Raw genomic sequence first — 10,362 nt, 5'->3', positions numbered from 1 at the left:
CAATTAATATGATAATAAGGGAGTAAAATACACCACTAGAAATGAGGGATTTGCACGGCTACAATTATTTACTTATTTTGTGTGCTTCATTAATATCTTTTAGACTAAATTGAGATAACCTTTTTAACTGTTCATACTTCAGTTATACCCATGGCAGAGTAAAAACGCGGTTCTCGGCAATTCAGTTTTAACTGCACTGACCCCCCCCCCCCCCCCCCCCCCCAACCATCAAGAAAATTGCCAAAATCCGGCGTAGGATGGATGATTGGCTTGGCCATGGAGCACTCAAGGACAAGGACACTATGCCAACTCTTTTCAAGCTGGCTGCCCGGAAACAATTCACTGTCAGCGTAGGACTAACCGACTCTCGCTGGATGCGTGGTCTACACAGGATAAACACTCATGACCAACTGGATGCCTTTGTCAAACTATGGATCGAGATTGATCGAGTGCACCTCTCGGAAAATGCTGATTCCATCCGATGGACGCTTACAAACCTCAAATGCTTACACCACTGCCTCTGCCTATGGCACTCATTTCATTGCTCACACCCGCAACCCAAGCTTACACAAAGTTTGGAAGCTTAAAGTTGATGGAAAGGTATAGTTTTTCTTGTGGTTGCTCATACAACATCGACTGTGGACGGTGGACAGACTCAGCACTCGCGGATGACCTCACAACGCAACATGCGCTCTCTGTGATCAATCCATGGAAACCTCGACACACTCGCGGATGGCCGTCCCAAAATAAATGTTTTAAACTTATTTTGAGACGGAGGGAGTACTATTTACTTGAAGAACCAATCAAGACAGCATACGGTGTGTACGCGCGCGTCTTGCCTAGACAGTAGCGAGCCAGCTCTAGATCGTGTTCATGCTTGTACGAGCGGAGATCAAAATTCGATTTGCATTTCAAGCGGCAAGAAAGGAGGTAAATGCAGGTGTTGTGTCATGACACATCATCGGCCACTGACGCTGCTCGGGACCAACGTTCCGGAGCTAAAAGGAATAGTCGGCGGCCCATAGGTTGCCACCAGCATCCTGGCCGGGAGGGTTGGCGACGACGCTTCAAACCGCAGCACGTTCACGGCTTGTCTGATGGACGGCCGCATGCCACGGTCAGGGTGCGCGCACCACAACCCCACAACCTTCACACGCTCCATCTCCAGGCCATTGAACTCCTCCTTGAGTCGTGCATCGGCGGCTGAGAGGGTCTTTCCTCCGCCATACAAGTCACACACCCACTGCATCAGGTGGATGACGTCGCCGTCGTCCTGGACCAGAGCTGGTCGCCGTCCACAAGCCACCTCTAGGAGGACCATCCCGAAGCTGTACATGTCCGACTCGACGCTCGCCCTGCCAGCTAGCACGCACTCCGGATCCATGTACCCCATGGTGCCGGCTATGCCAGTCGTGTGCGATCTCCGGCCATCGTTGATGAGCCTTGCGAGCCCGAAGTCGCCGAGCTTGGCGGTGAAGTAAGTGTCTAGCATGATGTTGCTTGGCTTGATGTCCCTGTGCACTACTCTCTGCTCCGTGTCTTGATGCAAGTAGAGAAGTGCAGAACCTACTCCGAGCACTATCTCGTACCTACAATTGTCAAAAGTATTACAGTAAAGTGCAGAAAATATTGATAGAGGAACCTCGGTTTTATGGAACTAACATCTACAGACTTGTTAGTGAAAAAAATTCTTCTAAATACTACTCTCTCTGTTTCAAAGTACAAGGTATAGTAAAATATACATTCCCAAAAAATATATTTCATAACGAATCTCATGATACTAATTTAATATTTGCACAGAGGAGTACGTTTTGCTAGTTTTCTCTGTACAGTGACTTTCCAACAAATAAAATCTCTGTATGTACTGCTAGTTTTCTTTGTACAGAGAATCGGGAGGATTTGCAAACAGAGTAGACCTACAGAATTATGTTGGGGCCACTGTCAGTAGGGACTTCTTTACGCGAATAAAAAATTTCCAAGGGGCATCTGTGCCAAAAAAAAGCACGCACGGGTTGCTCTAAAACGTTTTCGGTCAGTGCATGCGTGGCATGCCACGCCAGCGGCCCACAGTTTTTATGAAAATAAGCCTAAAAACACTCTTCAGTTACATTTCACCATGAAGATTTTTTTAAAATATATCATTGACCCCACAGATACTTTAGGCAGGCCTCACCGCTGCAGCGGCGAATACGTACATGCACAATTAGCAGGGCTGACTGTATCTGCATCTAAACGCAAGTTACCTGACAAAAAACCATATTTTGAAACTTGTAGCACCAAACTGCACATTATATGCAAGTTCAGTGATTGTCAGTAATATTACTAAAATATAGTTTAATGTAAAATGAAGGGAATAGTTAATTAGGGTAGCACCCATACCTGGTCGGCCACATGAGCACCGAGTCTTGTCTGTAGAGATGGGTGTCAAGGCTGCCATTATGCATCAAATCGTACACGAGGAGGAGCTCGTCGCCGCCGCCATGGCACTAGCCAATGAGCTGCACAAGGTTCCTGTGCCTCAGCCGGCTAATGATGCTCACCTCAGAGACGAACTCCTTCCATCCTTGTCGAGAGGTCCCGGACACCCTCTTGACGGCCACTTCACGGTTCATGTCGCTCAGGAACCCTCGGTAAACTGACCCAAAGCCTCCCCTTCCGAGCGCCCTGTCCTCGGAGAAGTTACCAGTTGCAGCAGCGAGGTCGTCGTATGAAAATCGCCGGGGTCCGGCAGCTCCTTGGCCGAGCTCGTCGTCCACGAGTTCTCCGCGGAAGAGTGCACTCACCGCTTTCAGCGGTTGTTTGGTTTTCTTCATGGTATTGCGCCTTCGGCAGCGGCGGAAGATGAGGCAAGCCGATATGCTGAGAACAAGTAGCACCACGGCGATGGCGGTAACCGCGGCGAAGACCCCGAACGGCACTCGTTGTTGGCCGCTGGACGCTGTGCCTGTCAACCAGCAACCGGTGCCGTAGATGAAGCCGTCGCCCTCCAACCCATCCTGGCATTCGCAGCGGAACGCCTCCTGACCCGTGGTCGGCGCGGTGAACTGGGTGCAATTTGCTCCGGGTGAGCAGCGGCACCGCCCCGGCACCCACCAGTCGAGCTGCAGCGCGCCCAGCATCAGTGCTGGCCCCATTGCATCGCTGTAGCTTATCGACGACACCAGCCCGGTGCAGTTCGAGCGGAGCAGCTCGCTTCTATTCAGAAAATGGTGGCCGCTTCGCAAGGGGGCTTGGATGCATCTGATGGATTCGTTGGCGCTGCAGTGAGACGAGGTTCTGTTTATGAAGCTGTCAGGGGTGATGCTGCAGTTGTTGATATTAGCACAGTCGTCGAACGAGCTAACGACGAGCATGTTCCGCGAGGCGGGCGCGTAGCTGTCCGAGAAGAGCGCCGCGACGGACGTATTGAAACGGCGGGAGCAGTCGGGTTGCAGGTCGATGATGATCGAGCGCGGCGTGACGTTGCGCACGAGCAGTCCCAGCTCGAGCGCGCCCCCGAGCCACGCGACGCCGATGCCGGCGTCGCATCCGAGCCGTATCGTGCAGCCGCTGGAGAAGCCGAACGGGTACGGCAGCTCCATGCCCCCACATCTCCGATCGCATCCTCCGCCGACCGCCGCTCCAGCTCCGCTTGCCGCATGCAGAAGCGCCACCACCACCACCAGTACCAGCAGCGGCAGCGACAGTCCGGCCGTGCCCCGCATATCTCACGGAATCTAGCTAGCTTACGTCCGAGCAAGCTCGGCCGGCCGGCGTCTGGTCTTGAGCCGTGACGAGTGGTGGTGCGCGCTTGCCTTGCCCCCACGCAGGGGCTGATGCTGGCACCCCTTTTGATCTTTGCTGCTGCAGTGTTTGACAGGACAAACGAAACGACCACGCCCCTCCACTCATCCTGCGCACGTACTACACACGTTTTTTTTTTGTTTTTTTTGCGAGCATCCACACGCATATCACCACCACGTACGACTTGGCTCATCCTGTGTACGTACTACACACGTACTCTATATCTTAACTCGCCAAGCAGCCTGCGCTCCCGATCTTGCACCACGCCTTTTTTTTTTCAGTTTTGCTAGAACTCATCTAGATGAGATATAGTTTGGTCTCATCCACCTTTTATAGTCATTGGATGTGATGCTATAAGATGCGTGTGTGCTAACGTGGGTTGTATCTGTTTTTATTTTCAAGGTGAATGAGACCAAATTATATCTCATCTAAATGAGTTCTAGGCACTCCCTTTTTTTTGATAATCAATACCATGTTATATTTATAGTAGCAAATTGTACTCCCACTGTTTAATAAAGTCTTGGTAGAGACTACAACAATTACAAAATAAAGTCTAAAAAAACCAGCAAATCTTCAAGATCTTCAAACTCTTTCTTCTTGTATGACACAATCTTATACTTCTCTGAATGCAGCGGTAGGAAAATAACAAAAGTTTCAAAGCACATACCTGTAAATATCAACGAGGGTTCTCCCATTGTTTTAACTAGATGATAACCCGTGCGTTGTTGCGGGATGGGTTGGCATATATTTCAATGATATTAAGTTGTCTTCATCCTTTGCACTGCATATATGAAGGATCATCCTCATCAATGTGAAAGTTACATATTACCTACAGAGGTTATCTATAAAAGGAAGCTATGTTTGGTTAGGAATCTGGAATTGATACAAATAACCTCCACGATTAATTTGAAACTACATTAAAAACAAAATGACCATCTTTAAATTGCATATTATTGTATTGTCAACTTGTCCGTCTACATGGTATCATCTTGTTCGGTACTCCCCTAGGGTTTGCCGCCCCCGCCGCGCCTCCCATCGCGCGAGCCGCCGCTACCGCCGCCGCACCACACCACCGCCGCACAACCCCGCCGCCGCGCCCTTCCCCTTTTCCCGTCGCGCCGCCGCCGCCTTGTCCCGCCCCGCTTCCACCTCCCCAGCCGTGTTGATCGCTGTCGCCGCGCGCCTTCTTGTTGTGCCGCCGCCGCCCGCGCCGCTTCTCCTTCCCGCCGCCGCCGCCGCCCTCGCCCCCCGCAGCCGCGTAGCCCCACAACCGCCGCACTTCACCGCCATCGCTGCCCCAACCACCACCAGAACCCTAACCCTACTCGCCGCCGCCCTTCACCGCTGCTGCCGCACCCATGCACTCCTCCCCGGGCTCCTCCACGACCCGCTCGTCGAACCCTTCGCCGGCCCAGCCCTCCGCCGCCGCCATCCGTGACCTCAACATTGAGGCCCGGGTCCCCATTCGCCTCGACAGCTCAAGCACGTTGTACTACGCGTGGAATACCTACTTCAACCTCATCTTCCGCGAGTACTATCTCACCGAGCACATCGACGGTTCCGTGGATGGCGACTACATGAGGGGCGATCCGGAGTGGTCCGCCATTGAGGCCACACTCATCCGACGGTTCTACCAAACCGTCTCGAAGGACATCTTCCACACGGTTGTCGCCGAGGACGACAACACCTACGCCGTGTGGACCAAGATCAACGCGCTCTTCACCGACAACAAACTTTAGCGTCTTGTTTTCTTGCAGCAGGAGTTCTTCGGCTGTCACCAGGACAACTCCATCATCGATGAGTACTGCATGAGGCTCAAGATGCTCGCCGAGGAGCTTCGCGACATCAGCGCCAAGGTCTCCGACGACCTCATGCTGAGCACCCTCACCGCCGGCCTCAACGAGGACTTCGGCAATGCGGCGTCCAACCTCACCTTGCTACCGTAGCCCACCCTCCAGCGCGTTGTCGCGTACCTCAAGCTTGAGGAGCGTCGGATGACAAAGCTGAAGCAGCGGGTCCAGCACACCGCCCTCGCCGCCGGCACCACCCACGGCGGCCCTGCTCCACCGGTCGCGCCTCGTCCGCCGGCGCCACCCGCGCCCGCCGGCTACTTCCCGTTGCCGCCCGCGCCCCCCGCGCCTCCCCAGCAGCCGCAAGATGGCGGGGCCGGCGCATCCGGCGGGGTGGCGGGGGCTGCCGCCAACAACAGCAGCAGCAGCAGGCATAGGGTGTGGGGGGGGGCACGCTACCAGCAGCCCCCTCCGCCGTGGGCCGCCGGGCAGAACCCGTGGACGGGCGTCGTCCATGCCTATCACATGCCCGTCCTGCGGGCTCCTGCACCAGGTCTCCTTGGACCTCACCCCGCGAGCCACCAGGCATTCTTCGGCGCCCCCTACCAGCCCTACGGTGCTCCGCTCATGCCGCCATCCCTCGGTGGCTATGGCGCGCCCGCCCAGGCGCCGCCCTATGGAGGCCAGCCACTGCCGCCGATACCTGCACCGTGGGACCTCACCCTCCTGGCCGCCCTGCACTTTGTGCCGTCGCCGAGTAACTATGGCGGCGGAGGCGACTGGTGTTGGAAATATGCCCTAGAGGCAATAATAAATAGGTTATTATTATATTTCCTTGTTCTTGATAATCGTTTATTATCCATGCCAGAATTGCATTGATAGGAAACTCAGTAGCATGTGTGGATACATAGACAACACCATGTCCCTAGTAAGCCTCTAGTTGACTAGCTCGTTGATCAATAGATGGTTACGGTTTCCTGACCATGGACATTGGATGTCGTTGATAACGGGATCACATCATTAGGAGAATGATGTGATGGACAAGACCCAATCCTAAGCCTAGCACAAGATCGTGTAGTTCGTTTGCTCAGAGCTTTTCTAATGTCAAGTATCATTTCCTTAGACCATGAGATTGTGCAACTCCCGGATACCGTAGGAATGCTTTGGGTGTACCAAACGTCACAACGTAACTGGGTGGCTATAAAGGTGCACTACAGGTATCTCCGAAAGTGTCTGTTGGGTTGGCACGAATCGAGACTGGGATTTGTCACTCCGTGTAAACGGAGAGGTATCTCTGGGCCCACTCGGTAGGACATCATCATAATGTGCACAGTGTGACCAAGGAGTTGATCACGGGATGATGTGAGTTACGGAACGAGTAAAGAGACTTGCCGGTAACGAGATTGAACAAGGTATAGGGATACCGACGATCGAATCTCGGGCAAGTAACATACCGATGGACAAAGGGAATTGTATACGGGATTGATTGAATCCCCGACATCGTGGTTCATCCGATGAGATCATCGTGGAACATGTGGGAGCCAACATGGGTATCCAGATCCCGCTGTTGGTTATTGACCGGAGAACGTCTCGGTCATGTCTGCATGGTTCCCGAACCCGTAGGGTCTACACACTTAAGGTTCGATGACGCTAGGGTTATAGGGAAAGTATGTACGTGGTTACCGAATGTTGTTCGGAGTCCCGGATGAGATCCAGGACGTCACGAGGAGTTCCGGAATGGTCCGGAGGTAAAGATTTATATATGGAAAGTCCTGTTTTGGTCACCGGAAAAGTTTCGGGTGATATCGGTAATGTACCGGGACCACCGGGAGGGTCCCGGGGGTCCACCAAGTGGGGCCACCAGCCCCAGAAGGCTGCGTGGGCCAAGTGTGGGAGGGGACCAGCCCCAGGTGGGCTGGTGCGCCCCCCCACCAAGGCCCAAGGCGCATGGGAGAGTGGGAGGGGGCAAACCCTAGGTCCAGATGGGCCTTAGGGCCCATCTAGTGGGGCGCCCCCCCTCTCCTCCCCTTGGCCGCCCCCCTTGATGGGATCTAGGGCAGGCCGCCTCCTCTTGGGGGTGGAAACCCTAAGGGGGGCGCAGCCCCCTCCCCCCTATATATAGTTGAGGTTTGGGCTGCCCAAGACACACGAGAACGTCTCTCTTTCGGTGCAGCCCTACCCCTCTCCCTCCTCCTCCTCTCCCGCGGTGCTTGGCGAAGCCCTGCGGGATTGCCACGCTCCTCCACCACCACCACGCCGTCGTGCTGCTGCTGGATGGAGTCTTCCCCAACCTCTCCCTCTCTCCTTGCTGGATCAAGGCATGGGAGACGTCACCGGGCTGCACGTGTGTTGAACGCGGAGGCACCGTTCTTCGGTGCTTAGATCGGAATCAACCGCGATCTGAATCGCTACGAGTATGACTCCCTCATCCGCGTTCTTGCAACGCTTCTGCATCGCGATCTACAATGGTATGTAGATGCACTCCCCTTCCCCTCGTTGCTAGATTACTCCATAGATTGATCTTGGTGATGCGTAGAAAATTTTGAATTTCTGCTACGTTCCCCATCAGTGGCATCATGAGCTAGGTCTATGCGTAGTTTCTATGCACGAGTAGAACACAAAGTAGTTGTGCGCGTAGATGTTGCCAATTCTTGTTGCCGCTACTAGTCTTATCTTGTTTCGGCGGCATTGTGGGATGAAGCGGCCCGGACCGACCTTACACGTACGCTTACGTGAGACAGGTTCCACCGACTGACATGCACTAGTTGCATAAGGTGGCTAGCGGGTGTCTGTCTCTCCCACTTTAGTCGGAACGGATTCGATGAAAAGGGTCCTTATGAAGGGTAAATAGAAATTGGCATATCACGTTGTGGTTTTACGTAGGTAAGAAACGTTCTTGCTAGAAACCTATACAAGCCACGTAAAAACTTGCAACAACAATTAGAGGACGTCTAACTTGTTTTTGCAGCATGTGCTATGTGATGTGATATGGCCAGAAGATGTGATGAATGATATATGTGATGTATGAGATTGATCATATTCTTGTAATAGGAATCACGACTTGCATGTCGATGAGTATGACAACCGGCAGGAGCCATAGGAGTTGTCTTTATTTTTTGTATGACCTGCGTGTCATTGAATAACGCCATGTAAATTACTTTACTTTATTGCTAAGCGCGTTAGCCATAGAAGTAGAAGTAATCGTTGGCGTGACAACTTCATGAAGACACAATGATGGAGATCATGGTGTCATGCCGGTGACAAAGATGATCATGGTGCCCCGAAGATGGAGATCAAAGGAGCAAAATGATATTGGCCATATCATGTCACTATTTGATTGCATGTGATGTTTATCATGTTATGCATCTTATTTGCTTAGAACGACGGTAGTAAGTAAGATGATCCCTCATAAAATTTCAAGAGAAGTGTTCCCCCTAACTGTGCACCGTTGCGAAGGTTCGTTGTTTCGAAGCACCACGTGATGATCGGGTGTGATAGATTCTAACGTTCGAATACAACGGGTGTTGACGAGCCTAGCATGTACAGACATGGCCTCGGAACACATGCAAACACTTAGGTTGACTTGACGAGCCTAGCATGTACAGACATGGCCTCGGAACACAAGAGACCGAAAGGTCGAGCATGAGTCGTATAGAAGATACGATCAACATGGAGATGTTCACCGATGATGACTAGTCCGTCTCACGTGATGATCGGACACGGCCTAGTTGAACTCGGATCATGTATCACTTAGATGACTAGAGGGATGTCTATCTGAGTGGGAGTTCATAATCAGATGAACTTCATTATCATGAACATAGTCAAAAGGTCTTTGCAAATTATGTCATAGCTTGCGCTTTAGTTCTACTGTTTAAGATATGTTCCTAGAGAAAATTTAGTTGAAAGTTGGTAGTAGCAATTATGCGGACTGGGTCCGTAAACTGAGGATTGTCCTCATTGCTGCACAGAAGGCTTATGTCCTTAATGCACCGCTCGGTGTGCTGAACCTCAGCGTCGTCTGTAGATGTTACGAAACATCTGACATACACGTTTTGATGACTACGTGATAGTTCAGGTATGCCGGTTTAGAATTGTGGCACCAAAGACGTTTTTGAAACGTCGCAGAACATGTGAGATGTTCCGAAGACTGAAATTGGGATTTCAGACTAGTGCCCACGTCAAGAGGTATGAGACCTCTGACAAGTTTCTTAAGCCTGCAAACTAAGGGAGAAAAGCTCAATCGTTGAGCATGTGCTCAGATTGTCTGAGTGCCACAATCGCTTGAATCGAGTGGGAGTTAATCTCCCAGATGAGATAGTGATAGTTCTCCATAGTCACTGCCACCAAGCTAGTAGAGCTTCGTGATGAACTATAACATATCAAGGATAGTTATGATGATCCTTGAGCTATTCGCGATGTTTGACACCGCGAGAGTAGAAATCAAGAAGGAGCATCAATTGTTGATGGTTAGTAAAACCACTAGTTTAAGAAGGGCAAGGGCAAAAGGGATACTTCATGAAACAGCAAGTCGTTTGCTGCTCTAGTGAAGAATCCCAAGGTTGAACCCAAACCCGAGACTAAGTGCTTCTGTAATGAGGGGAACGGTCACTGAAGCAGTACTACCCTAGATACTTGGTAGATGAGAAGGCAGGCAAGGTCGACAGAAGTATATTGGATATACATTATATGAATGTGTACTTTACTAGTACTCCTAGCAGCACCAGGGTATTAGATACCGGTTCGGTTGCTAAGTGTTAGTAACTCGAAATAAAAGCTGCGGAATAAATGG

At 51.7% G+C, this 10,362-nt stretch overlaps 1 pseudogene; it reads right to left on the bottom strand.

The window, feature by feature from the left end:
- Nucleotides 1-644: 644 nt before the first annotated feature.
- Nucleotides 645-3,795, bottom strand: LOC123119436 (L-type lectin-domain containing receptor kinase IX.1-like; annotated as a pseudogene).
- Nucleotides 3,796-10,362: the final 6,567 nt, after the last annotated feature.

Source organism: Triticum aestivum, chromosome 5D (genome assembly GCF_018294505.1).
Source record: "Triticum aestivum cultivar Chinese Spring chromosome 5D, IWGSC CS RefSeq v2.1, whole genome shotgun sequence".
Classification (NCBI taxonomy): domain Eukaryota; kingdom Viridiplantae; phylum Streptophyta; class Magnoliopsida; order Poales; family Poaceae; genus Triticum; species Triticum aestivum.
Note: the sequence above shows the minus strand (reverse complement) of the source record. Positions and strands in the feature narration are given on the sequence as shown.